At 38.9% G+C, this 27,613-nt stretch overlaps 1 protein-coding gene and 1 pseudogene across 1 annotated transcript in view; one reads left to right on the top strand and one right to left on the bottom strand.

Moving 5' to 3' along the window:
- PAK6 (p21 (RAC1) activated kinase 6) overlaps positions 1-573 on the bottom strand; it is a 77,777-nt gene extending 77,204 nt beyond the window's left edge. Inside the window, exon 1 of the mRNA XM_072624139.1 lies at positions 470-573. The gene's annotated coding sequence lies outside the window, so the exon portion shown is untranslated. The remainder of the gene's footprint in view (positions 1-469) is intronic.
- LOC140514641 (cyclin-G1 pseudogene) lies at positions 75-27,214 on the top strand (annotated as a pseudogene).
- Positions 27,215-27,613: the final 399 nt, after the last annotated feature.

The following is a 27,613-nucleotide window of genomic DNA, read 5'->3' as shown; positions in this document are numbered from 1 at the left end:
AAAAAAGGGAGAGCCAGCAGAAGAGGTGAGGCTTCACAAAGCCCTCATCTCAGACACCCCAGGCTCTCCAGCCGATGGATGCTACCGCCTGCCAGAGTCCCCGTCACGGCTCTCCCCATGTTTCCCCAGAACACCCAGGCACCCTTGGCTCTCTCAGTCAAATCATCGGGCTCGTTTTGGGGGCACCAAGTCTCTCCAACGTTGCCTGGCAATTTCGATATCGTCGGGAGTTGCCATGGGGAGAATGGTGATGTCATTGACACAAAAAAACCCCACTGAATTTACAAATATGCCGGGGCTGAAGCTATTTATAAAAAGCCCGTGTGTTTCATTAATTAATTTATTTTAAACCCCTCTCCCTTTCTTTGTCGGAGGAGGGAAGGGAGGGCTCCCTTGCTCAGGGACTCCACCCCCCACTCCCCACCCCCCACTGCCAGCCTCCAGAAATGGGTGCTCTGGTCCCACACACCTGGCTCTTTGGAGCTGCCCGGTTTAGACTTCGCAGGATGCAATCCAGAGAGCTTGGCTTGAATTCCTCTCACTGGCTTATTGTGGTTTTTCCCCATGAAGTGGCGAGAGGTGGAGCTCCAGGTAGGCTGGGAATCAGGTAGTCTGGGGTTCTATCTTCAGCTCTCTCAAGGATGAGAAACTGTTCTCTCCACCCCTCTGTTTCTGAATTCCTGATTCAGGACTCCTATGTGTGTGTAAATCGCCCTGAGATCCTTAATTGGAAAGCGAGTAACCTCTGAACCTCAGTTTCCACATCTGTAAAATGTACAAAAATTGTAAAATATTTCCTCATCATAAAAAAAAGAGGTAACACTAAGATGCCTTCTAGCTCTATGATCTTAAATGTATGTAATCTGTATTTTAGAAGCTCAGATTAGAAACCACCCTTTTTATCACAGGATTGCCAGAAGGAAGGTCAGACGTCATCACTTTATGGATGAGAAAACTGAGGCCCAGGGAGATTGTGACATGCTCAGAATCACACATCATCAGAGGCAGAATTTGAGCCTAGATCCTCACTCTAGAATAAGTGCTCCATCCATTGTGCCACACTGCCTTCCTCTAATCCCACCTTCCTTCCTTCCATGTATCATACCTTCTAACTATAGGATATCCCAAGATTCTAGCTTTGGTCCTTTGTCTTCCTCTCTCTCAAAACAAAACAAAACAAAACCTTTCTAATGACCTTACAAAAGAAAGAGCACTAGTGTTGAAGCCAGAGGACCTGGGTTCAACTCTCACCCCTGACACTTATCTCTGTGTGATCTCCAGCAAATCATTTAATCTCCCTAGCCTCAATTTCCTCAACTGTAAAAAGAAAATTAAACTAGATGGCCATTAAGGTCTCTTCTCATTGAGATCCATGAGCCTATGAAAACTGTTATCATCTTCTCCCCCCATCCTGCCCTAACCCCTTAAATCTTCTCCTTCACATTTCTTAGTTCTATGAAGGGTCCCACTATCCACCCAGGATTTTAACCTCAGTGGCATCCTTGATTTTTCCTTCTTCCTTACCTTCATGTCCAGTTATTGAGTTTGGTAGATTCTGCCTTAATGACATTTTCCATACCCCTCCCCTCTCATGATCCCTACTCTAGAGTTCAAGCTTTGATCATCTCTCACTTAAGATTCTCTACTAACTTTCCAACTAGTCTGTCCTAGCTTCTTGTCTCTCTTACCTTCTCCACACGGTCTTCAACACAAGGGTCAAAATCATCTTCCTAAAACAGATCTGACTGTGTAATTCCACGGCTGAGAAGCCTCATTATTTCCAGGATGAAGAGACTTCTCAGCCTAGCATTTAAGGTTTCTTGCAGTCTGGCTTCACTGTATCTTTTACAGTCTTCCCCTTCATACACTCATCATGCCATCCACGCTAAACCAATAACTATTCCCAGAACTAGACATTTCATCCCTCAATTCCAAGTATTTGCTCAGGAGTATAACCTTTCACCTCTCAGAATCCTTATTTTTCTTTGAAACTCAACTCAGGAGTCACCTCCTCCATGAAGCCTTTCTGAATTTCCATGTTATTAGCTGTTCTTTCTCTTCCTTCTCAAAAAATCTTGCATTTTCTCTTCTGCATATGTAGAATTCAAGCAATAGAATAAATACAAACTCCATGAGATGAGAGACTGTCTGAATTTTGTCTTTTTTTCTGAGCAGAGTATTTTGCACATAGTAGGTGCTTCATAAGTATGTTCTTGCTGGGGACTTTGAGAATTTCCTTTATGTTGGTAAATCTGCACCTCCAGTTTCCATCTCTTATCCAGGATGTTGTAACTTCACATTTCCTGCCTGGGGGACTTTTCCATTTGGATGTTTAGCCAACTGAGAAAACAGTGTATTTAAAACAGAACTCATCTTCCCCACCAAAGCCAGCTTCTTTTCCCAACCTCCGCAAATCCATTGTTGACCCTATTATCCTCCTCCTAATTTTCAAGGATTGAAGACTCAGAGCCATCTTTGACTCTTTTTCATTTACTCCCTATATCCAAGTAATTAACATCTCTGGTTGATGCCTCCTTCGAAATATCACTTTATTTTATCTTTCTCCATTCCTTTAGCCACTGTTCTCATCACACACATGGTCTATCCTGACTGCCTCCCAACGCTCACCACAGGTATTCCTGATTCCAGTCTCTCCTCCAATCTTACACACTAGGAGGAATCTTTATAAAATATCATTTTTATGATTTTACTCCCCTACTTAAGGTCCCATAATATTTCCCTATTGCCTATTGTGCTGAACCAAAATCCCTCTACCTAGTTTTAAAGATCATCTACAACATAAAGGATTCCCCCTTTCTATTTTCCTCACCAGATCACCCTTTCTTCCCCAGCCCTAGACTGACACTTTCAAAGTCTGATGTCTGGGTCACACCTCTTTCTGGTTCTGTCTTCTCCAACCATCATATTCCCACATCCATTGCCTCCCACTTCCCTTTACTCTAACTCCTGGGATTAGGGGAGATGAGAAGGCAGAGACTGTAGGGGCTCAGGAAGAGCTCTTTAGGGAATAGGTTTCTACTTCTTTAGGGCAAAACTGCCCTTCCTTGGAAACCTGCCTTTGGCACCATGCCCAACATACAGCTTCCTGATTCCTTTATCATATCCAAACACAAACAACGTTGAAAAATACATACATACATATACACACATGCATGCACATGTGTATGCATGTATTTCCTTAGTTGTTTTATACAGTTACATTTATATTTCTTTCGTAGCCCAAGGCACCTTGTCTCATGCCAGGGACAGAAAGGATGCTGTTAACTTTTACTGACTGGTCAGTTGACATGGCCCAATCCACCATTGCTCAGCTCCGCCTTTCCTTTTAGAGACACAGTAGTTTCTCCTTGGGGGAGTCAGGGGCTGGAGGGGAGGAAGTGGGCATTTTGGTCATAATTGAAATAAGCCTTTTTTTTACCTTATCCTGTGAAATGAGTTCAAATCTTCATTAAAAAATCAACAAGCATTTATTAAGTACTTACTATGTGCCAGATGCTGTTCTAGACCTTGAGGATGCACATATGATAAATGAAATTCACATCTAACAAGATGTACAAAAAGATATAATGTAGAGAACAAGGACATGTGCGAATATAAATGGAGAATAAATATAAAGATTATAAAACACAAAGAAGTGTCAGATAGGTCCCAAAAGTATTTATATAGTATTGGGCTTTTTGCCCTGATCCATTGATTCTATAATAATAACTAGAATGTATAATACATAACATAATGTTATATATTATAATATATAATATAATAACTATACTTGCAAAGCATTTTACAAATATTATCTCTATGATGCAACATGTTGTTTTTGGAATCTTAGATGAATATGTTCACTACTAACCAATGTGAATATAGTGGATCACAGTGGGAAAAGTCCTGGATTTGGAGTCAGAGGACTAGAGTTCAAATCCTTCCTTGGTCACTTATCAGCAACACGAGCCGAGCCAGGAATCTGAACCAGGTCTTCTGACTTATGGGCATGGGGATCTTTTCTTTCTTTTTAAAAAATAAATGTTTATTGATACTCTTTTTGTTTTACATCGCATAATTTCCTCCTCTCATTCTCTCTATTCCAAAGAGTTATTCTATATCATAATTTTTCTTAAGAAAAGAAAAACAATTAGCAAAAATGAGGAATGCAAAGATAAACATCTGACAATATATGCAATGGTCCATACCCTTGGACCTTCACCTCTATTAAGGAATGGTGGGGAGGTATCATTTTATATTTCGTCTTTAGGGCCATGCTGGTTTTTTGTAATTTTGACCATTCATTTTCAACAGACTCCTTTTTACTGTCCCACAAGTATTGGTAGTTGCCACAAAGCATATGTGGTACATGCACTTTGTAGGAAAGAAAGGATACCGAGGTCTCTGGAGTGTATTAAGAGTCACTTCTCAGGTCACCAGGATCAGATTCTCAAAGCAGTACATATTGTTGTCTCTGTTCAGCTCCCTCTTCTTGCTGTAACCTTATCGGGGGGTAACTTGTGGTCTTGAGGCCACATGTGGCCTTCTTGGTCCTTTTGAGTGAGTCCAAGTCTTCCAGAACAAATCCTTTTATTAAGGAGATTTGTTCTGTGAAGTTCAGATTCAATCAAAGGGGCACACTTGAGGACTTAGAGGACCACATGTGGTCTTCAGGCTGTAGGTTCCCCATTTCTGGAATAGATGATCTACAAGGTCCTAGCAAATGAGATAATTTTTAAAATGTTTTTATTTTAAAACATTTTTATTTAAAATTTTGAGTTTCAAATTCTATCCCTTCCTCTCTACTTTGCCTGAGACAGTAAGCAATCAGATATAGGTTATACACATACATTTGTGTAAAACATCTCTAAATTAGTCATTTTGTACAGGAAGACTTGAATGAGAGAAAAAATAAAAGAAAGTACTCTATTTAGTCAATATCAGCTCTTTCTCTGGAAGTGGATAGTATGCTTCATCATTAGTCTTTTAGGATTGTCTTGAATCGCTATGCATTAGTTCATGTAAATCTTTCCAGGTTTTTCTGAAATCATCCTGCTTGTCATTTCTTATAGCAGAATAATATTCTGTTACAATCATATACCACATCTTGTTTAGCCATTTTCCAATTGATGGGCATCCCTTTGATTTTTAATTTTTAGCTACTACAAAAAGAGTTGCTATAAATATTTTTGTACAAATAGGTCTTTTCTCCCTGTTTTTGGATGCCTTTGGGATATAGATCTACCAGGGTATTACTGAATCAAAGGGTATACATATTTTTATAGTCCTTTGAATATAGCTCCAAATTGCTCTCCAGAATGGTGGGATCAGTTCACAACTCCACCAACAGTGCATCAGTGTCCCAGTTTCCTCATATCCTCTCCAACATTCAACATTTTTCTTTTTTATCATATTAGGTATGATGTGGTACCTCAGAGCTGCTTTAATTTGCATTTCTATAATTAATAGTGACTTAGAGCACTTTTTCATATAGCTATAGATAGCTTTGATTTCTTTGTCTGAAAACTGCCTGTTCAATCATCAATTGGAAAATGATTTGCATTTTTATAATTATATATATATATATATATATATTTGACTCAGTTCTCTATATATTTGGAAATGAGACCTTTGCCAGAGATTCTTGTTGCAAATCCCTTCCCCCAAGTTTTCTACTTTCTTTATAACATTGGTTGCATTGCTTTTGTTTATGCAAAGAACTGTCTCATTTTTATAGTATAAAAATTTTTATACAAAAGAATTTCATTTTTATACAAAAAAATACAATAAAAAATTTTACATTTTGTAATGCTCACTATCTCCTATTTGGTCCCCCATTCTTCCCTTATTCATAAATCTCACAGAGAAACTATTCTATGCCCTCTTATTTGCTTATGGTATCACCTTCTATGTGTAAATCATGTACCTGTTTGACCTTAGCTTGGTTTATAGTGTGAAATATTGGTCTATACCTAGTTTCTGCCATACTGTTTTCCAGTTTTCCCAGTAATTTTTGTGAAAGAATGAGTTTTCTTCCAAAAGCTTGGCTATTTGGTTTATCATATAGTAGATTACTATGGTCTTCTACTATACAGTAATTTGTACCTAATCTATTCCATTGATCCACTGTTCTATTTCTTAACCAGTACCAGATTGTTTTGATAATTATCATTTTATAATACAATTTAAGGTCTGTTATGTCTAGACCACCTTCTTTTGCATTTTTTTCATTTATTCCCTTGATGTCCTTAAGCTTTTGCTCTTCCAGATAAATTTTATTACTTTTTCTAGCTCTATACAATAATTTTTGATAGTTTGTTTGGCACTGAAGAAATAGATTTAATTTAGGTAGAATTGTCATTTTTATTATGTTGTCTGAGTCTACCCATCAGCAATTCATATTTCCAGTTATTTAGATCTGACTTTATTTGTATGAAAAGTGTTTTACAGCTATGTTCATATAGTTCCTGGGTTTGTCTTGGCAGGTATACTCTCAAGTATTATATTTACAGTTGTTTTAAATGGAATTTCTCTTTTTATCTCTTGCTGCTGGACTTTGTTGGTAATATATAGAAATGTTGATGATTTATGTGAGTTTATTTTATATCCTGCAACTCTGCTAAAATTGTTAATAATTTCAAGTAATGTTTTAGATGTTTCTCTAGGATTTTCTAAGATGATCTTATATCTAAGATATAACATCATATCATCTGTGCAGAATGATAGTTTTGTGTCCTCATTGCCTATTCTGATTCCTTTAATTTCTTTTTCTTCTCTTATTGCCATAGCTAATATTTCTAGTACAATATTCAATAATAGAGGTAATAATAGGCATCCTTGCTTCACCCCGGTTGTATTGAGAGAGCTTCTAGTTTATTCCCATTACAGATAATGTTTGCTGATGATTTTAGATAAATATTACTTATTTCCAGGTAAGCTCCATTTATTTCTGTGTGCTCTAGTGTTTTTAATAAGAATGGGTGCTGAATTTTGTCAAATGCTTTTTCTGCATCTATTGAGATAATCATATGATTTCTGTTGGTTTTGTTATTGATATGGTCAATTATGCTGATAGTTTTCTGGCCCAGATTTGCAGCAAACTAAATGACTGACCACAAAATGATTCCCATTTCTTATAGGCATTCTCATAGGCAGCTAGATGGCACTGGATAGAGCACTGGACCTGGATTCAGGAAGACTCGAGTTCAAATCCAGTCTCAAACATTTACTAGCTTTATGAACTTGGCCAAATCACTTAATCTCCACCTGCATCAATTTCCTCATCTGTAAAATGAGGATGATAACCACACCTACCTCCCACGGTTGTTATGAGGATCAAATGAGAGAATATTTGTAAAGTGCTTAGCACAGTGCTTGCCAGTGCTTATATATAGTATATATGTATGTTTTTATATATATGTATATTTATAATATATACGTATGTATACACACATATATAGTAAATGCTATATATAAACGTTATTGTTTTCTTATTAAAGTATTGTATCTTTCTTTTTCTGTACTTAGAAGTGGTAATCGGCTTAAATTCTCAAATAGTTTATTTTACCTGAGCCATTTTGTAACTTTGGACAATGGAAGTAAAGTCTGGTCCAGATATCCTGATTACTATAGAAAGTTTTATATTGACACTTTCCTATTGAATTTTATATTAGGAGTGGGAAATGGAAGGGAGGGGCAAAAGATAGGGACCCCTACAGGAATACCTTATTTTAAATATTTTATTCATCAATCTAGAAAAAATGAAAAATTTCAAGTCTTTCCTTTTTTTAAGGGAAAAATGAAGTTAGCGGTGGGGGAGGGAAAAAGAGAAAGCTTTTTATTTTTGTTTCCATTTTTTTCCCCGCAAGCATTTAGAGCTGTACTCCAAGCAGCTTTCCCTTCAGAGATGGAGATCTTGTCCAAACGATTCTGCAAAGTCGGGTTGTGAGTAGGAATTCTATGTGTTTGGGGGCAGGAGGGAAGAGGGGGAAGTTTTTTTCCATTGTTTTGTTCTCTGGAATGACTTCTGTACTCAGCCTGACTATACTTGCCCATGTTTTCATCTGCTTGTCTAAGAAGAAATAAGTAGATTCTCCTTTCCCCCAGGGCAGCCTCAGAAAGAAAGGAAGGGATTAGATTTGATGGACGTATGTTCACCATTGGATGTCTGTCAAAGTCAGAAGTCTCCATAAGAGATTCTTAACCAGGACATTTATATAGACCAGGCATCCCCCAAGGCTCTGCTCAACCCATACCAACTTAATGAAAGTCTGTGCCAGAGGCAAAAATGCTTCCCCTCACATCTGGAATTTCTTTCCCCTTGTGGTAAGTGAGGCAGTTGTCAAATCAAAGCTGTCAACAAACACTTATTAAGCACCTACTATATACCAGGTGTGGTACTAAGCTCTGGAGATACAATGAAAGGCAAAAGATGGTCCCTGCTCTCTAAGGTGCTCACAATTTAATTGGGAATACAAGATGTGAACAACTATATACAAACAAGCTATATATGGGATAAATTTGAGATAATCAACAGAGGAAGGTGGTAGCATGAAGGGGGACTGGGAAATGCTTCATGTCGAGAATGGGATTTTATTTGGAACTTGAAGGAAGTCAGGAGATGGAGGTGGGGAGTAAGAGCAGTCCAGGCAGATGAGGGACCACCAATGAAAATCCTTAGAGACAAGAGACGGAGTGCCATGTGTTCAAGGAACAACAAAGAGCCTGGATTGCATGTTACATGGAGGAAAATAATGTATGAGAAGACTAGAAAGGTTGAAAAAAAGGACTGGGTTATAAAGGACTTTAGATGTCAAACAGAGGAATTTATGCTTGATCCTGGAAAATAGGGAAGTACTATAATTTATTGAATAAGGGATTGGGGGAGTAACAAGATCAGACCTTGGTTTATTAAGATAGATTTGACAGCTGAATATAAGAAGGGCTGGAGCAGGGAAAGACTTGAGGCAGGGAGACCAACCAGAAGACTTGCAATAGTCCACCTGTATGGCAAAGATTTCCCAGCAGGGAGACGAGAGCACTGGTCCTGGAGTCAGGAGGACCTGAGTTCAAATCTGATCTCAGACACTTTCTAGTTGTGTGACCCTGGGTCTGATTACACTTAAAAAAAAAAGCTGTGATGGCCATAATTAGCTTGTTGCTGGACTAGTGTCAGCGAGGGAATTCCTTTGAAAACAGCCCTTGCTCATCAAAAATATCAGTGTAGAACTTTGGAGTCCAGTAGGGATGGATGCAAATCTCTCCCCTGATGTTTGCTAACTGTGTGTTCTTGGGCAAGTGAATTAACCTCTCTGAGACTCAGTTTCCTTATCTGTAAAATGAAATGTGGTTGAACTGTATAGTCTCAGAGGTCTTCTATGAATCCTATCTCAGAGACTTAGCAGCTGGGGGCCTCTGGGCAAATCACCTGTCCATCAGAGCTTGTGCTCTTGAGGCTACAGGTGGAGTTGATATGGCTATCCCAATATGGACCTGGAGTCAGACTTGAGTTTGAATTCCCCTTTAGATATTTCCAAACTGTGTAACCCTGGGTAATTCACTTAACTTCTCAGTGCCTAAGTTTCCTCATTTGTAATACGTAGAACCCTCTCTAAGTGCCTTCTGCATCTAGGATCCCATGAAACCATAATCTTTTAAGGATAAGATTTTCAACCCTGCTGAAGCTGAATTACTTAGTTGAATATGAGATCAGTGATTCAGGGAGATGAACACAACCTCAAATCCTAAAGGTAACCCACATGTATGGTCATAACTAAGACCTCAGTGATGATGACCTTCTTTTTCTTGGGGGTGGGGGTGGGAGGCGGAGCTGATAGCTGCCTTCAAATATTTGAAAAGTTAGAAGGATGACACTTGTTCTATTTGGTCCCAGAGGCCAGAACCAGCAACCACATGTAGAAATTGCAAAGACAGATTTAGGATTGAAAAACGCCCCAGTAGTTCAGTTGTCCTCAAATGGAATGCCTGGAGAAATGGTGAATTTCTCCTCCTCAGAGCTCTTCAAGAGGAGGACTGATGTCTACGTGTTGTGTAGGTTACAGTGGGGATTCCTTTCATGGATGGGCTGGACTAGATGACTCCTGGAGTGTCTTCTAAATCTTAAAATTCTGGAATTCTGTGAATTTTCCCTTCAGGGATAATTTGAGTTTTTAAGTGAAATTAGAATTCCTCTGAGAGATCATAGAATTAGTACTGAAACAGGGTGGGGAACCTGCAGCCTCGAGGCCACATGTGACCCTCTAGGTCCTCAAGTGCAACCCTTTCACTGAATCCAAACTTCACAGAAAAAAATCCCTCTAATAAAAGGATTTATTCTGTAAAATGTGGACTCAGTCAAAGGGCTGCACTTGAGAACCTCAAGGGCCGCAGGTGACCTCTAGGCCAAAGGTTTTCCACCCCTGAAACACCTTAGAGGTCAATTAATCCAACTCCCTCAGAAACTGAGGCCCAGAGAGTTTAAATTATTTGTTCATAGCCATATAGATACTGTCAGAGAAGGGAATTTAAACCAAGGTCCTCTGACCAAGTCTAACCCTCTTTTCATTTCACCGGGCTAATCTCACCATTTCCTAAGGCCTTCTGGGTGAAAGGGGGCATTCCAACATGTGGAATAATGATTACACTTGCAGAGTTTTATAAGGTGTAGATGAGAATGGAACGTATTGAAATAGGGAACTTAGATAGGTTTTTGCTTCATTTTCAGCTGGGAACCATGAACTAGAGACACTAGAGAGCTGCCATGTACTACCTTGCTGAACGTAGGGTGTGGTTGGGCAGGAGGTCTCTGGGACCTGCACCAACATGACTGCTTTCTCTCAGCTTATCTGCCTCTTGCAGCTGGATCCAGTAAGGTTAGAGGTACTCCAGGTACCTAAGCTTCTCTTCTGCATATTCTTGCAGGAAAAGAACTGGGGAATTAAGGCACTTGCTCAAAAAGATGGCTGATTTTTTCTGTCTTCTTACCGTCCTATCGTTCAGTAGTTTTTCAGTCATGTTCAACTCTTTGTGACTCCTTCTGGGGTTTTCTTGACAAAGATACTGGAGTGGTTTGCCACTTCCTTCTCCCGCTCTTTTTACAAAGGAGGAAACTGAGGCAAACAGGGCTAAGTGACTTGCCCAGGATCACACAGATCATAAGTGTTTGAGGCTGGATTTGAACTCCTGACTTCAGGCCCAGTGCCCCATCCACTGTACCACCTAGCTGCTTTACTTTCCAATCCTTCCTATTAATGACTGTCAGATCCTCTGATACCTCACCAAGTAAATAAGCTCCTTTCAGCAGAGATGAGTTAATTCAATTGTTTGTTTTTTCATTCATTTTTTAAATAAATATTTATTAAGCGCCTATGGTTTCCCCAGCACAGTTCTGAGAGCTATGGGGGATGCACAGGAGGCTCTTTTTTTGAAAGGCAATGTAGTTTAGGGAAAAGAATCTTTGTACTGTTTTCTCTAGTTGGAGGACATGAGTTCAAATCCTGTCTCTGACATTTATGACCTGGGGCAAATCACTTAATCTCCTGTGCCTTAGTTTCCCAGTCTAGTGTGTGAGTTGGGGAGGTGACCTAGATGACTTCTGAGGGTTTTTTCCTAGTTCTGTTATCTTGTGACATGTTCCATCTCCCCTGGGCAGCTAGGTGGCACCATAGAGTATAGAGCATTGGGCCTGGATTCAGGAAGACTAATCTCCCTGAGTTCAAATCCAGCCTCAGACACTTCCTAGCTGTGTGACCCTGGGCAAGTCACAACCCTGTTTGCCTCAGTTTCCTCATCTATAAAATAAACTAGAGAAGGAAATAGCAAACCACTCCAATATCTTTGCCAAGAAAATCTCAAATGGGGTCACAGAAAGTTGGACATGACTCAACAACAACAACCCTAACCCTCTCTTTCCCATCCTCTCAACTTATAAATTAGTAAGAATTGGGGAAAAGATCCTTTTGGACTAGTTAAATTTGATTCAGCATTTATCAAGTCATGATTATATGCAAGACACTGTGCTAGATGAAGGGAATTAAATAATTCTTGTCTTTGAGATATTGAGATATATACATATGTGTATATGTGCACATATGTATATATGTACATACATGTTCATGTACATATGTGCATACACACATACATATATTTGCATATGTGTTTGGAGGGGAAACCTAAGAAATCTGCTTAATTGGAACATTATGAACAACAGTGGATAGGGTTGCCAACTGGCCTGTATTTGACCAACTGTGCCAGCATTTTGCCAGAGAGGCCTAAGGTTACTCTTATTAACATGTCATGGTGTCTTTTTTGGTCATGTTGCTTTGATTATGTAAACCCTAGTGGATGGGGTAGTTTGGCCAAGGGTAGATTTTATTGAACCTTGTCTAGTCCTGGCTTGACTTTAGGCCTTGGTTTGTCTTCTAGAAAATGAGTTTAGATCAGATGATGTCTAAGGTTTGCCACAGCTCTAAAAGTTTCAGTTAGTGCTGTGTATTCCATGAACAAGACAACCTGGTCTGATGCTTCAAGATGAGATGAGACTTTGGTGGGTACAATTACAATGCTCCAAACGGAACCGTATACTTCATGCAAGAAAGAAAGAAGGAGAGAGAAAGCAGAGAGGTTCCTTTGAGCAAAGATTTGATAAAATGCCAAGGTTGTGTTTTAGTTAGTTTTAGTCTAAAGCAGGGGCTTTTGATCTGGGGTTCAAGTACCACCAGATAGATGTACATAGAAAAAAATTACATCTTTATTTTGATATATTTGGTTTCTGTTGTAATCCTATGTTTTTGATTCCATGCATTTGAAAACATGATTCAGAGATGGGGTTCAAAGAATTTACAGACAGCTAGAAGGGTCCATGACAAAAATAACGAAGAAGCACCCTTATTCTACAGCAGAGGTGGGGAATCTGTGGCCTTGAGGCCATAGGTGACCCTCTAGGTCCTAAAATCAGGACCTTTGATGGAAAGATTAGCACCTGAGGACCTAAGCGGGCCACATGTGGCCTCGAGGCTGCAGGTTCCCCACCCCTGATCCAGGAACTACTCTAGATTATAAAGACCAATGTAAGCAAATTCTCAGAAACTAGTTAAACCAGAGATGTCAAATGCCAGTGTGAGTCTTTTCTACTGAAGAATAAGCACCTGTGCTTGCCTTTAGCCCTGGGTTTATAGGAACCTGTCCCTTCTTGCCATAGCTCACCATGGTCCAGTGGAACAAGCTTTCATTCTAGTCAGAGAACCTGATTTCAAAATTCTGGCTTTGTTATTTACTGCCTGTGTGACCTTGTACAAGTCATTTCACATTGCTAGGCCTCAGTTTCCTCATCTGCAAAATGGATGGGATGACCTTCCAGATCTAACCCTGTGATCTTACCATCTCAGTTTTATCTCTAAAGGTATTCAGTAAATGTTTATGGGGAGGCTGTCCGAAAAAAATAAGGCAGTTCTCAGGTTCTTTCCCACAGAGACTGAGAAACTATTTAGAAGGCCCCCAATGTTTCTCTTGTCCATTTCCCCCCAAATTCTAGTGGGCTTAAATTGTTCATTATTCATCTTCCTTCTCTTTTCCCTCCTCCATGAAGGTCTCCCAGATATGACCTCATTTCACAGTGATCTCTCCTTTGTTGAGTAAACTGCTTTTTTGAGTCTCTACGATGAACAAGGCACTGTGGTAGATAGGGACAAAGATTTCCATCAAGATACCCCTGGTTTAAGGTCTCATGGAAGAAGAAGGGAATATGCATTTATTAAGCACCTACTGTGTGTTAGACACTATTCTAGTACTTTGTAAATATCTCATTTGATCTCATAGCATTCCAGGAAGTAAATGCTATTATTATTTCCATTTTACAGATGAGGAAACTGAGGTAAACAGAGATTAAGCGACTTGCCCAGGATGAAATAATTAGTGTCTGAGGCCAGATTTGAACTCAGGGCTTCCTGCTTCCAGGAGCAGTGCTCTATCCACTGGATCACCAGCTGTCTCTTGGAGACTTTTGACTTTGGCAGACGTCCGAAGGGGCCCACACCTGCCCACCAAGTCCAACCCCTCCTCTCTTTCTGAGCCTGCTTTGGGTGCAAGGAATACATTAGTCACTTGGTACTGTTATGTACTGCCTTACGACATTTGCCAAACTATTTGATTCATTATTTATATGTTCAAGTGTTTATGTCTCATCTACTCGACTGAACTATAATCAATCTATTGAACTATAGTCAATCTAATGGATTGACTATAGTTCAAAAGATTGATTCATGGGAAAGAATCATATTTCTTTGTCTCACATGCACACACACACGCACACACATGCACACAAACACACACAGAGCTTATCTACCAGATTGCCCTGAACATGATAGAGGCTCAAAAATATTTCATTGCTTTATTTTGTTTGGCTATATTCCAAGGGAGGCAGCCTAGTATAACAGACACAGGTCTGGCTTTGGATTCAGAATAATCTGGCTTGAAGCTCTGCCCCTGATACATACTGGCTGGGTACGAGTCACTGTCAGTGCCCTGGGCAGCTCTCTAAGACAGTAACCTACAGATGATATGCCAAGTTTCCCAAGCTGGGAAAATCACTTAATGAAATCGCAGATTCAGAGCCTTCTCACCGCTTCCCAAAATATTTTTTAAAAATATTCTGAGATGTTATTTACTGTCGGGAGTGGATTTAGACCAAGGGTATAAAGCTAGATCCCAAGTAACTAAGGACATCACTCATCTTATAGAAGGGGTATAATCAGGATGAATGGAATTTTAGGAAAACGAGAAGCCAAGTCATCTAGTTTGGGACAGAAGGTGCTACAGATAAGACCAAATGACTCAAAAGTGAAACAGACTAGAGCCAGACTGGGAAAGACAGGACTGGAGAGGGAAACTGAAAGGTTGAAATTTTATCCTAGAGGCACTAGGATAGGTTCCTTATCCAAAGATCCACTCAAGTTTCTTGAAGAGGGGACTGATAGGGTCAGGCTGGTACATTAGGTAGATTTTGGTGTGTGCGTGTATGCATGTGCATGTGTGTGTGCGTGCGTGTGTGTGTGTGTGTGTGTGTGTGTGTGTGTGTGTGTGTGTGTGTGTGTGTGTGTGTAGGATGGATCAGAGAGAAGAGAGACTAGAATTGACTCCCCAAATCCACTAGACATGTTTGTTCCCAAACAGAATTAAGGTGGGTGGGTGTAGATTTGTATGGTATGGTAAGCCATATATCAAAACTAACTTCTTGCCTTAAGGCTTGTTTAGAATATTATCAGGCAAATCCAACCCAACTGCAGCCTTTAGCTTCTTTCAAGATTTAAAAAAAACAAGCATGCTTTAGAATTTGAGTATGTAAAAGAGGAAAAGTCTTATCTCTCTCTAGAGATATTTGTCATTTTATAAAATGAAAGTGACCTCTATAACATTAAATTCACAAATTAATGCCATTTCCCCAGCAGAATAATAAGCACTTTCAGGTTTTGTTTGTTTTTTTTAAACACAGGGGATATTTATGTTGATTTGTCTAGTCTCTCATTCCATTGAGTTAGGTAATATAATGAGAAGAGTGCTAGACCTGGAGTCTGGAAGATCTGAGTTCAAATTCTCCCTGAAACACTTATTAGCTATGTCATACTGGGCAAGTCATTTAACCTCTTTGATATCTAAATGGGGATAATAATAGTGATAGCACCTACCTAATAGTTTCATCAAATGACATCCCATGAGTAGAGTGCTTTGTAAACCTTAGGGAATAGCTATTATTCTGGGGCAGATAGGTCACTCAGTGGACAAAGCACTGGGCTTGGAATCAGGAAGTACTCCTGTTCCTGAGTTCAAATCTGGCCTCAGACATATACTAGCTGTGTGACGGTGGGCAAGTCCCTTAACCCTGTTTGCCTCAGTTACCTAATCTGTAAAATAAGCTGGAGAGGGAAATGGCAAATCATTCTAGTATCTTTGCCAAGAAAATTCCAAATGGGGTCACAAAGAGTCAGATGTGACTGGAAAAATGACTGAACAACAGCTATTATCCTGTTTAAACTATCTATAAATTGATGAGGAAGGGAGAGAAGAAGAGGGAGAGGGGAGAGAGGGAAAGGGAGAAAGAGAAAAATGTGTAGGATGGCTGTTTGGGAGTAGGGTGCCTTCTGGACCATGGAATTGAGTGAAGATAAATGGTCTTGTTATCTCAGTTGTTTAGGACAAGACCTGAAATATAAATGTGAAATATAAATAAACTCTTTTTAGAGGTTTTTTTGGGAAGGGAGAAAGAATAACCTTCCTCAAAAAGCATATAAAGTTACTGAAATCAGAGAGGATATGATCCAGGATAACCAGACCAGAAGCCAGTCTCACTGTTTACAGTAAGTGAGATGCCAAAAGTTATTTGTGGAAAGGAAGTTTGCTTTGTAAACAACTTCATTTTTAAAATGAGATGGATTAAATAGAAAACTAAGTAAAGAAATCTTCTGAGAGAAGTGATTGATCTTGGTAATTAACTTTTAAAGTCCAAATCTTTTTGATTCTTAGGAGGTGGCCTTTGTAGATTCTTCTCCTTTACCCAAAATAACTGATCTTTAGGCCCCAGGAATCAATGGCTATTCTTTCAACGGCCATTATCTAATAGATTGGATTCTTTATTGTACATTCGGTTTCTATGGGTGTTGGCTGTGTTTGTTTTAGAGTAACTGTAGCATAAATACATCAGGACATGGTGGATAGAGAACCAGTCTTGGAGTTAGAAAGACCTGATTTCAATTCCAAGACAAATATACCAGGGGACCCTGGACAGGTCACTTAAATTCTCAGTTTTTTAGGCAGCTCTCTAAGACTATAAATTTCTGAGAAGATGCCAGACTGAACTGGTAGAGAAAATTTCTTCATCTGCAAGTTGTCCGTATCAACAATTAAATGACAGATCCAGTTCTCATCTCTAATCTCTCATCTACATTTTGCAATATCTGCCCCATTGCCCTCCCATCCAATAAAAGAATTAAAAAGCAGTTTAGCAAAATTAAGAAACATATAGAAAATGACATTATATGCATTGCCCACCTACATAGTCCCCCAGCTCTGCCAAGAAACAGGTGGGAGTCCCTTCTATCTATTCTTTGTGGAGACAAGCTTGTTTATTATACTTTCTGTTTTAATTTATCGCTTTTCTAACAGTTACCATTACGGCAGTCATTGTGTCCATTGTTCCCCTGGTTCTGCTTACTTCGCTCTGCCTTGGTCCATATACATCTTCTCGTGATTCTCTTGTCATCACACTCCCTTCTTATAGCATAGCAATGTTCTATGAAGTTCATGTACCATAGCCTGCTGAGTCATTCTTCAACAGAAGAGCGTAAATAAGCTTTGCTCCCATTTCTTTGCTACAAAAAGTGCTGCTGTAAACATTTTGGTCTGTAGGGGGCCTTTGTTTTTTAACATTGACTTCCTTGGGGTATATTGCCTAGAAGTAGAATCTCTAGGTCAAAACATGTGAGAGGTTTTGTCATTTTCTTTGCATAATTCCAATGGTTTTCCTACCATGGTTGGATTATCAGGCGTGGGGAACCTGTGATCCCGAGGCCACACCAGTTAAAGGGTTGCACTTGAGGACCTAGAGAGCTGCATTTGAGGACCTAGAGGGTCACATGTGGCCTCAGGGCCACAGGTTCTCCACTCCTGGACCAATTCATAGTTCTACAAACAATGCATAGTTCTTTCTACAAGTCTGACCATGGTTCCATTCTTTGCTTCAGGAATACATTTTTGATCTTATACCACAGAAGCACCTACAAATAAATGCCTTTCAGGCAACCTTTAGGTGCCCACTATTTTTCCCCATTGGGAGAAACCCTGAGGACAGAGACTGTCTCTCACCTTTCTTTGTATCCCCAGGAATGCTTAAGAAATGCTTGTTAACAAGTCTCTTATTTCCTGAATTTCACCAGTTACCAGACTCCCTTGCTATTTTTTTCTCTCTAAACTGTATGCTTATTTTAACATTCACTCTTTTTACTGGGTGCTTGCTTTCTGTTTTTTGTTTTTGAAAGGCCAGCTGGATATTTTTGCATCACAGGGCAGGAACAATTATTTAGGGCAAAGTTCACTTCAGCTACATAATGAAACTATCATATCAAATGGTTTAATAAAGTGTGTTAACGATAATAGGTGCTTAGTGTTTCCATCCAATGTACATATAGAGGGAGGGGAAGAAGGAAGCTACTTAGAAAGAGTCTCTGTATAAACTGAAACAACATCCACTATGACAAGCAGTGTAAGGTCACATTGTAGGGTGTGGGATATGTGGTCATCACCAGCATGGTGAGATGAGCTATGTAATCGGAATCAGGCAGGAAGCCTGGGTATGAGTTCTGGTTTTTGTCACTAGCCAGCTATAACAAGTAGAGTTTCTTTTCTTTGTTTCTAAGGGTAAAACACAAGGTGGAAGGGACACTTAACCTGGCAGTACTACTACAGCAGGTCTCCTATTGATAGGCTGAAAGGATATGGAGAAAACAAGTGACCTTGTTAACAAGAATGCGAGATTGGGGATTGAATTCAGAATTCATGACTCTGTAGCTGGTGTTTGTTTTGCTTCATTTAAATATTTGAGTGCCTACTATGTGCAAGGCACTGGAACTAAATTTCATGGAGTTTACTAAAACAAAACATCTCCAGACTCAACACTTAAGATAACCATGGGAACTTATATAAAATGTTATTGTTCGACCCTTCATGAATCCATTTGGGGTTTTCTTAGCAAAAATGCTGCAGTGGTTTGCCATTTCCTTCTCCAGTTCATTTTACAGATGAGGAAACTGAGGCAAACAAGTGACTTGCCCAGGGTCACATAGCTAGTAAGTGTCTGAGGCTGAATCTGAAATCATGAGAAGGAGTCTTTCCCACACTAGCTGCCCTTTATATATTATTGGTGAAAAAATTAATTCCAATGGGACACAAGATTTATATACATGTGTATATTCACATATACACATATACATACACAATCCTTCCCTAAAGTCCTACTTTGATGCTTTATTATTGTATGGAGACAACCTTGCATTCTTGAAGATTGTGCCAGTGGAGACCAATAGCAGGTTCTGGAAGGGTGAAAAGGTTTTGTCAAGGGTTCCAAAGACATACTGTCATCTGAGGACCAGTCTGACTTTATTTTTAAAGGCACATCATCAGAAGGTTGGCCAGGAGGTGAGGATTTTCTTTTTTTTTGCCCATAGAAACTCATGAAGACTATCTACTGAGAAGAGGTATATATGCCTAGGAGTGGGATCTCTGGATCAAGGGTATATATACATTTTGGTCATTTTTTAAAAAGTGTAATTCCAAATTGCCTTTCAGTGGTCGACCAATTCACAGCTCCACTAAATAGTATTAGAGTGTCCATCTCTCTGACATGCCTCCAGCACAGGCCATTTGTCTCTTCTGCCATCTTTGCCAATTTCCTGGGTGTGAGTGTGAAGCCTCAGAGTTATTTTGATTTGGCTTCTATTATTAGTGATTCATTCAGGCAGAAGCATTTATTAGGAATAGGGAGAGAGACCGAACCTGTGATTTCATTGATAAAAGAGCTACCTGGTGAGAAACTCTTTCTACAATGCAGGTCACCACCTCTGCAATTTAGAATCCAGGAGTAGCCTAACAGTGGTGTCAAAGTCAATCAGAAACAAGTCCACTGAACTGTACCTAAGGATCTCTATGGGCCACATATTGTCTTAGAAAAGCATGCATTATCTATGTTTTACTGTATTTTTATTTAATTGTTAAATACATCCCAATTATATTTTAATAATGTGGTTGGGTATCTGTCCAGAGCGTTGTGGGCTGCTTTCAGCTGATGGCTGTGTTTGATACCTTGGGCCTCAAGCATTGACAGGTTAAGTGATTTGTTTTGAGTCAGAAGTGTAGCTTGAGCCAACGACTTTCTGGCTTCAAGGCTAGAACTCGCTACATTATACTTTTAAATTTTTTAGTAAGAGACTTACTATGTGCAAAGAACTGTGCTAAATACTTTTGAAACAAAGACAAAACCAAAACAGTATCAAAATAATATGCTCAAGGAGCTTACATTCTATCCAAGAAAACAACATATACACATATAAAAAATCAATCAATTAGCATTTTTAAAGCATCTATTATGTGTCAAGTTCTCTTCTAAATTCTGGAGATACACAAAGGACAAAAACCAGTTCCTGCCTTTTTAAGAGTTCACAGTTTGTACAAATAAGGTATGTAAAGGTTGTATTGGGGGTAGTCTCAGAAGGAAGGATTAAGGAAGACTTGGAAAAGTTTCTTGTAGATGGAACTTTATAGGGAGACTGGAAGGAAGTCAGAGATTTGAAAAGGTAGAAATGAAGAAGGAGAGTGTTCCAGGTAGGGGAGATAGACAGTGAAAAAGCATGGAGTCTGGAGATGAAACATCCTGTGACAGGAACAGGAAGGTGACCCGTGTCCTCGGATCACAGAGTCTGTGGGGAAGAATGACATGTAAGAAGACTGGAAAGGCAAGAATGGTCAAAGTTATGAAAGGTTTTTAAAAGACAAATGGAGGATTTTATATTTGATCTTGGAGTTAATAGGGAGACAGTGAAGTTTATTGAATGGAAGAAGGTGGTGTGACATTACCTGTGCTTTAGGAAGATCAATTTGACAGTTGAGTGGAGGATGGATTTGAGTGGGGATAGACTTGAGGCAGGGAGGCCAATCAGCAGGCCACTGCAGGTGTGAAGTGATGGGGGCCTGCAAGAGTGGTGGCGGTTCTCAGAGGAGAGAAGAGGGTGTATATGAGCCATCTCATGAAGGCAGAAATGACAGGAATGACTGGTACCTATGGGACTGGGAAGATGGTGGCACTCTCAACCATAACAGAGAAGGAAGATGGGAAGGTTTGGGGGGAAAAGATAATGTTTGCTTTTAGCCATACTGTTTAAGATGTTGAGATATCCAATAGGCAGTTGGAGAAGTTAAGACTGGATCTGCGTAGAGAAGATGATTGAAACCATGGAATCACTAAATGAATGGGATCACTTGATGAGATCACCAAGGGAAATAGTATAGAGGCAGAAGAGAAGAGGGCTCAGGACAGAACTTTGCAGGACAGCTATGAACTAGATGAAGATCTAGCAAAGGAGACAAGAGTAAATACAATCTATATAGAAAGTACATGTAATTTTGAGTCAGGGAGAGACTCTAGCAGATGTGGGAATTAGGAAAAGTCTTGAGGAGGTGGTGCTTGAACTGAGCTTTTAGGAAAGCTAAAGATTTTAAGAGGTAGACGTTAAGTGAAATCAACCAGCATTTAGTAAAGCATGACACAGTGACAGGCACTGTGCTAAGTACTGTGGATACAAAGAAAGGCAAAGTCAGTCTGTGTTTTCATGGAACACACAGTCTGATGGGGGTGAGGAGGGAGTGCATTCTAGGTCCTAGGAATAGCCTGTGCAAGGACAAAGATGGGAATTGGATTATTGCATGGGTGAAAGATGTTTGATTGGACCATAGAGTCCACAGATGAAGAATAATGTGTAATAAAGCTGGAAAAGTAGGTTGAAGTCAGAGGGGGAGGGACTTCAAAAGCCAAACAAGAATTTGCATTTGATCCTAGAGGGAAAAGAGAGTCTGAGTTTTGTGAGCAGATAAAAGGCACAGTCAGATCTGCCTTTCGTAGCTGACTGTAGGATAAATTGGAATGGAGAGTGATGGAGCCAGGGAGACCAACAGGAAGTGACCACAATAACACAGACGAGAAGTAATAAGGGGGATAAGATGATAAGCTGTTGAATGAGTGGAGAAAGAGGCTAGATTTATAAGATGTTATAGAGATCGAATCCACAAGACTTGATAATTAATTGGACATGGAAGTGGAGGGAGAGTGAAGAGTTGGGGGATCATTCTGGGACTGTGAACATGGAATAATGATGCTAACCTTGACAGAAACAAGGATAATGTTAGAAAAACATGTTTTCTATATAATCATTCCCAGTTTGTAGTTTTTTTGAGAATGATTTGCTCATGTCTTTCGATCAATTGGACAATGGATCTTGGGCTTATATTTATGTCCCCATAATTCCTAATAATTAGGTCCTTATCAGACATATTTGATACAAATATTTTTTCCCCAGCAAAATGTTTTCCATCTTTTCCTCACTGCATTTTTCTTAGTCATGCAAAAGCCAAAATAAGTTTTAATATTCTTTCTCCAAACAATTTAATTGTAGAGATAAATGAATAGTAACAGCCAAAGTCTGCATTCTTCTTTAAAAGCTGCATGCCTGCTTAGAATTCAGTTACACTAGGTAAATTTGCCTGAGGCTGTTCTAGTTGCTGGAATCTATTTCCATATTCTGGGTGTGGTTTTATTCTGGTGTTCCTTTAAACTTAACTCAAAATTCTTGTTTGAGTTTATTTTAGGCAGATTTAAAATTCAATCTCTTCCCCACTTAAATTCCACTGGACTCTTTATATTATTTTATATTCTGTAGACTATTAGTCTTCATTTCTCTGAATCTTCCTTTCTCCCATTTGCCATCATTCTTAAAGCCTTCAGCCCCAATTACAAAACCATAGGTAACAACCAGATACAGTGGAGCCATGCCATGTGAGGGTGTGGCAGCAACTCCTGTCATATCAGACAGAAGGCAGGAGCAAAACAAATTCATGAGCTGAACATAAAACTGTATGAATATATATCTCCTACTTAACTAGGTGATTCTGAATGTTAAAACAGTTAAATACAAAGTTTATATCAGGATTCCCTCATTTAATAATAAGAAGTATTTATTAAGTGCCCACTTTGTTCAAGGCACTGTGCTAGGCAACGAGAACATGCAGATAAAAAATCCTCACTTTATACTAGGGGGATAAAGCACGTACAGACATATATATGGAGTAATTTCAGGAGGGAGAGAGGGCTAATCAATGGAAGGTGGGGTTAGGAGAGTATCAAGGTCTTCCTATAGAAGATGGTCCCAGAGCTGTGCTTTAAAGGAAGTTAAGAATTTACAAAAGAGGTATGAAGGTATTTCAGATGTGGTGACCACTTGTACAAAGGGAAAGAGGTGAGTTGGAATGCTGTTTATACAGAAGGATAACTCCTAAACTAATTTGGCTGTAATGGAAAATACATAAAAGGGGAGGTGAGAGTCAGATTAAGGAGGATTTTGAATGCTAGGTTGACCATTGAATTGATGAGGAATTGGTCACTCTAATTTTTTTTAAGTTTAGTTTGTCATGGTAGTTTTAATTTTTTCCTTGGAAAAAATATTTTTTCAACTAAAAAGCATTTCTCTTCTTCCCAACTTTCTATTCCCTCCTCAATCCCACACACTGAAAAATAAATCACAAAATCTTTGTGATCAATATGCAGATAAGCAAACAAATTTCCCTAATGGCCTTGCTTGAAAATTCATGTCTTTTCTGCATCGAGTCAGGAGGCAACTTGCTTCATCAATGGACTTCTTGGAATAGCGGTTGGTCACAAAATTTTTAAAACTTTTCACAGTTGTCTTTATAATGTTATTATAGTGATAATAATAACGACAGTATTTACATAGCACTATAAGGTTTGCAAAGTGAGAGATTACAGGGGATCCTTTATTGGTATTAGGTGCAGCTGGTGCTGATTGGCAACCGCACTGCATAAACAGTTGCTGTCAAAATTGCAGGGCAGAAAGGAGCACTGGAGCTTGTGGCTGCAGGGGAACACGGGCCTTTCCCGGCTGTAAAGACCAGAACCAGGAAAACAGTGACCACACCTCTCCCATGATCACACCACCTTAAAAACATTGAAAACTTGCAAACCCCACGGACTAGCTCTGAAAACAGCAGCACAAAAAAGCCTGAAGCTTGGCATAATATCTCCCTACTCCAGGTGATCAGAGCCCAATTTGACATATTACAGTTCAAAGTCAAGAAATAGGCTGGGGAAATGAGTAAACAACAGAAAAAGAATTTGACCATAAAAAGCTACTACAGTGGCAGAGAAGACCAAGATATAAACGTAGAAGAAGAGAACGTGAAAACGGCTCCAAGTAAAACCTCAAAGAAAAAATGATCATTGGACGCAAGAATTCCGGGAAGAGTTAAAGAAACAGATAAAAATAGTAGATAGTAGAAAAATTGGGAAAAGAAATGAGAATGACACAAGGAAATTAAGAAAAGAGAATCAACAGTTTGGTAAGAGGCGCCAAAAATACTGAAGAAAATAGCATCTTGAAAAACAAAATGGGTCTAGCGGTAAAAGAGGTACAAAAATTTACCATAGAAAAGAACTCTTTTAGAAACAGCATTGGGAGAAACATCTTCTCCATCATCTTCTCTCCGCCCCCACTTTCCATTCCAGGTCCCTCTCCTCTCCCCCACATAGTTCCTTAGTTGTCTGGGACATTGGGACTAATTTGTCAGGATGAGGAGTGTACAGGCCCCAGAGTGGAGGCTTGTTCCCAAGGAAGAGCCATCAAGAGGAGCTCAAGTTGATAGAGGAACTGGTAATAAAAGCTCAGAAACTGCTGCACCAGCTGAATGTTCTGTTGGAACAGGAGTCCAGATGTCAGCCAAAGTTCTGTGGCTTGAGACTAATTGAATTTGCTCATGATAATGGCATACAGATGACTGTGCAAGACTGAGCAACTTGGAAGTGAAAGACCTTCTTAGTCTAACTCAGTTCTTTGGTTTTGACACAGACTTTTTCTCAAGCAGTGAATTTAATGGACAGATTTCAGTCCAGAATGAAGGTACAGCCCAAACATCTCAGATGTGTGGGATTAAGTTGCTTCTATATGGCTGTGAAATCAACATGGGAAGAGAACAACGTCCCATCAGTTACTGATTTGGTTCAAATAAACCAATAAAAATTCAGTTTCTGATCTGATGGGAATGGAAAAGATTGTATGAGAGAAGATATGCTATGGCTGCCTTTCAGTTTCTACAGCTCTTATTATTCCCTCATTCATGAAAACTTAAGGAATCTGAGTTTTGAAAAACCGGAAGGCATTCCTCTTTAGGATTGTTTTTTAAAGCAAAACCTTCTGTATTGGCATTGCCTATAATTGTACTGGAAATTCAAGCACAGAAATCTATAGAATTTTTAGAAATTTATAGAATTGGCAGGAGTAGAATGTCTTCAGAAACATTCCAAGATAAATTGCAGAGATCTGATCTTGTGGAACGAACTTAGGGCCAAGTGCCTGACTGACTACTCATCAAACAAGTGCTCTAAACCAAATGTTCAGAAGTTGAAGTGGACTGTGTCTGGGAGGACTGCATGTCAGTTGAAGCACAGTTATTACAAAATTGCTTATCTACCAACAATCCCTGAAGCTGGGTCTTAATAGGATTCTTATGGTGAAGAAATTCAACTATTTTGAAGGCTTATTTCACATCAGAACTGTGGACTCCAATATTAGAATGAATTTAAGCTATGACGCCTGAAACACAGCAACTAGGTTAGCATTGATGTTTTTCAGACTTGAGGGGAAAACAGGCTATAGTTGGAAATTGATTATGAGTGCTGCAATTGGAAATGTGTTCAGGACTAAATTATGATCCTCTTTGAAGCATGTTTGTAAAAACTAAAACTCAAATATGAAACCCTAATGTAGAATAAGGATGGGGACTATACTGTGAATTGATGGTCAATATTGATTCAATCTAGTAGCATCGGGATCACTATACCAGTTATAGATAGTATGGATGGCAAGGTCTGATTGACTTTAATTGATAATTGAATTGTGATGCAAGTTCACATCAAAACAGATCAACTTCAGAAAAATGATATGATGCACTTTAGTATAGTCAGGGTTACTAGTCTTGGAGGCAATATAAACAACCTTGTTAGAGCCTTACACAACTAGATAATTCAATAATTATACAGATTTATTTTTGTTTGGTATTATTTTTTCATTTACATTTGACTATAAATTCTCTTAAAGTTATAGACAGACATCTTAAATTTAAGTGATCTTCAACATTATCCTAGGGAACAAGTGATATGATATAAAAAGTTGTATACAGAATGATTTTTGTCTCAATACTTAGTTCCTTAGAAAAAATTAATTTCTATTGTACAACTCTCATAGTTTGCCAATCTGAAACCTCAGTTATGTCCTTCTAAAGCAATATATTCTGATGCTAATACTCTTTAGCTTTTAAATAAGGATTACTGTTAGTATGAAACTGGACTGTTAGTATGGAGCTTTGTATTTAAAAGTATTACATATGGGATATGTTATTGTCATAATGCTCCTGTAGCAATTCAACTTAGAGAGACTAAAGTGAGTTGTCTATTCAGATTCAAGTAAGTAGCAATTTAGTTGACTAATTACATGGTAGCTGGAGCACTTAAGGCTAGTTGGAAAGCATATAGTTAATCAATGCAATATATAGCTTAACTTCCACAATAACTAGTTCAAATTTCCCTTTGACATCATGTTGTGGGGAAAATAAACACAATGTTCCATTTAAGGATAAACCAAAGAACCATAGTATGTCTCATTTCTGTAAAGCATTTTGTAGATGCACTCTTCAGTTACTTCTAAATACCTGATTCACTAAAGAATTTCCTTTCTAACTCATCAATTTGAACTTAAGTTGGCTGAAGTAACTTAACACATTCCCATTATGTTCTAGTACTTAGAAAGTGATCTTTCAATAAGTCTACTGAAATGCAAAAATAACCCCAAAACTCAAATAAATCAATCAAACAAAAAACCAGAACTGGTCAGATGGAAAAAGAGGTACAAAAGCTCACTGAAGAAAAATTCCTTTAAAATTAGAATTGGGCAAATCGAAGATGTTAACTCTATGAGACTTCAAGAAACAAAGTCAAAAGAAGGAAAAAAATAGAAGTGAAACATCTCATTGGAAAAACAACTGACCTGAAAAAAGACTGAGAGATGATTTAAGAAATATCGATTTTAAAAAAGAACCTAGATATCATATTTCAAGAAATTAGAAAGGAAAACTACCATTATGTCTTGGATCCAAAAGGTAAAACAGAAATCAAAAGAATCCACCAAATGAAAACTCCCAGGAATACTATAGGTCAAACACCCATTTCTACATGAGGCTTTTCTTGATTGCCTAGTACCTTAACTCCCAAATTACCTAGGATTAATTTTGAGTAGATGCCTGAATTTTGATTTTAGCCTCTGTCTGAATAACAAAGTTATTTTTATCTTTGTGCCTGATAGATACATCGTAGGAACTTCAGGATTAAAAAAAAATTTGCAAACTATATCTGTTATCTCATTTGATTCTCGTAATAACCCTGGGAGGTAGGTGCTATTATTATCTTCATTTTACAGAAGAGGAAACTGAAGCACAGAGAGGTTTTTGACTTGCTCGGGCTCAAACAGCTAGTAAGTATCTGAGGTAAGACTAGAACTCAGGTCCTCCCGACTCTAGGTCTACTGCTCTAACATCTGTTCCTGCTAGCTCTGCTCATTACATTCTGCATCAGTTCATACAAGTCTTCCCAGATGTCTCTGATATTGTTCCCCTTCTCATTTTTTTATGGTACAGTAGCATTCTATTACATATTCCATACCCTGTTCAGCCACTGTCCAAGCAATGGGCATCCCCTCACTTTCCAATTTTTTGGCATGACAGAAAGAGCTGCTATGAT

Source organism: Notamacropus eugenii, chromosome 7 (genome assembly GCF_028372415.1).
Source record: "Notamacropus eugenii isolate mMacEug1 chromosome 7, mMacEug1.pri_v2, whole genome shotgun sequence".
In the NCBI taxonomy this organism is placed as follows: Eukaryota; Metazoa; Chordata; class Mammalia; order Diprotodontia; family Macropodidae; genus Notamacropus; species Notamacropus eugenii.
The sequence above is the reverse complement of the archived record's forward strand: the minus strand, read 5'-3'. Positions and strand labels throughout refer to the sequence as shown.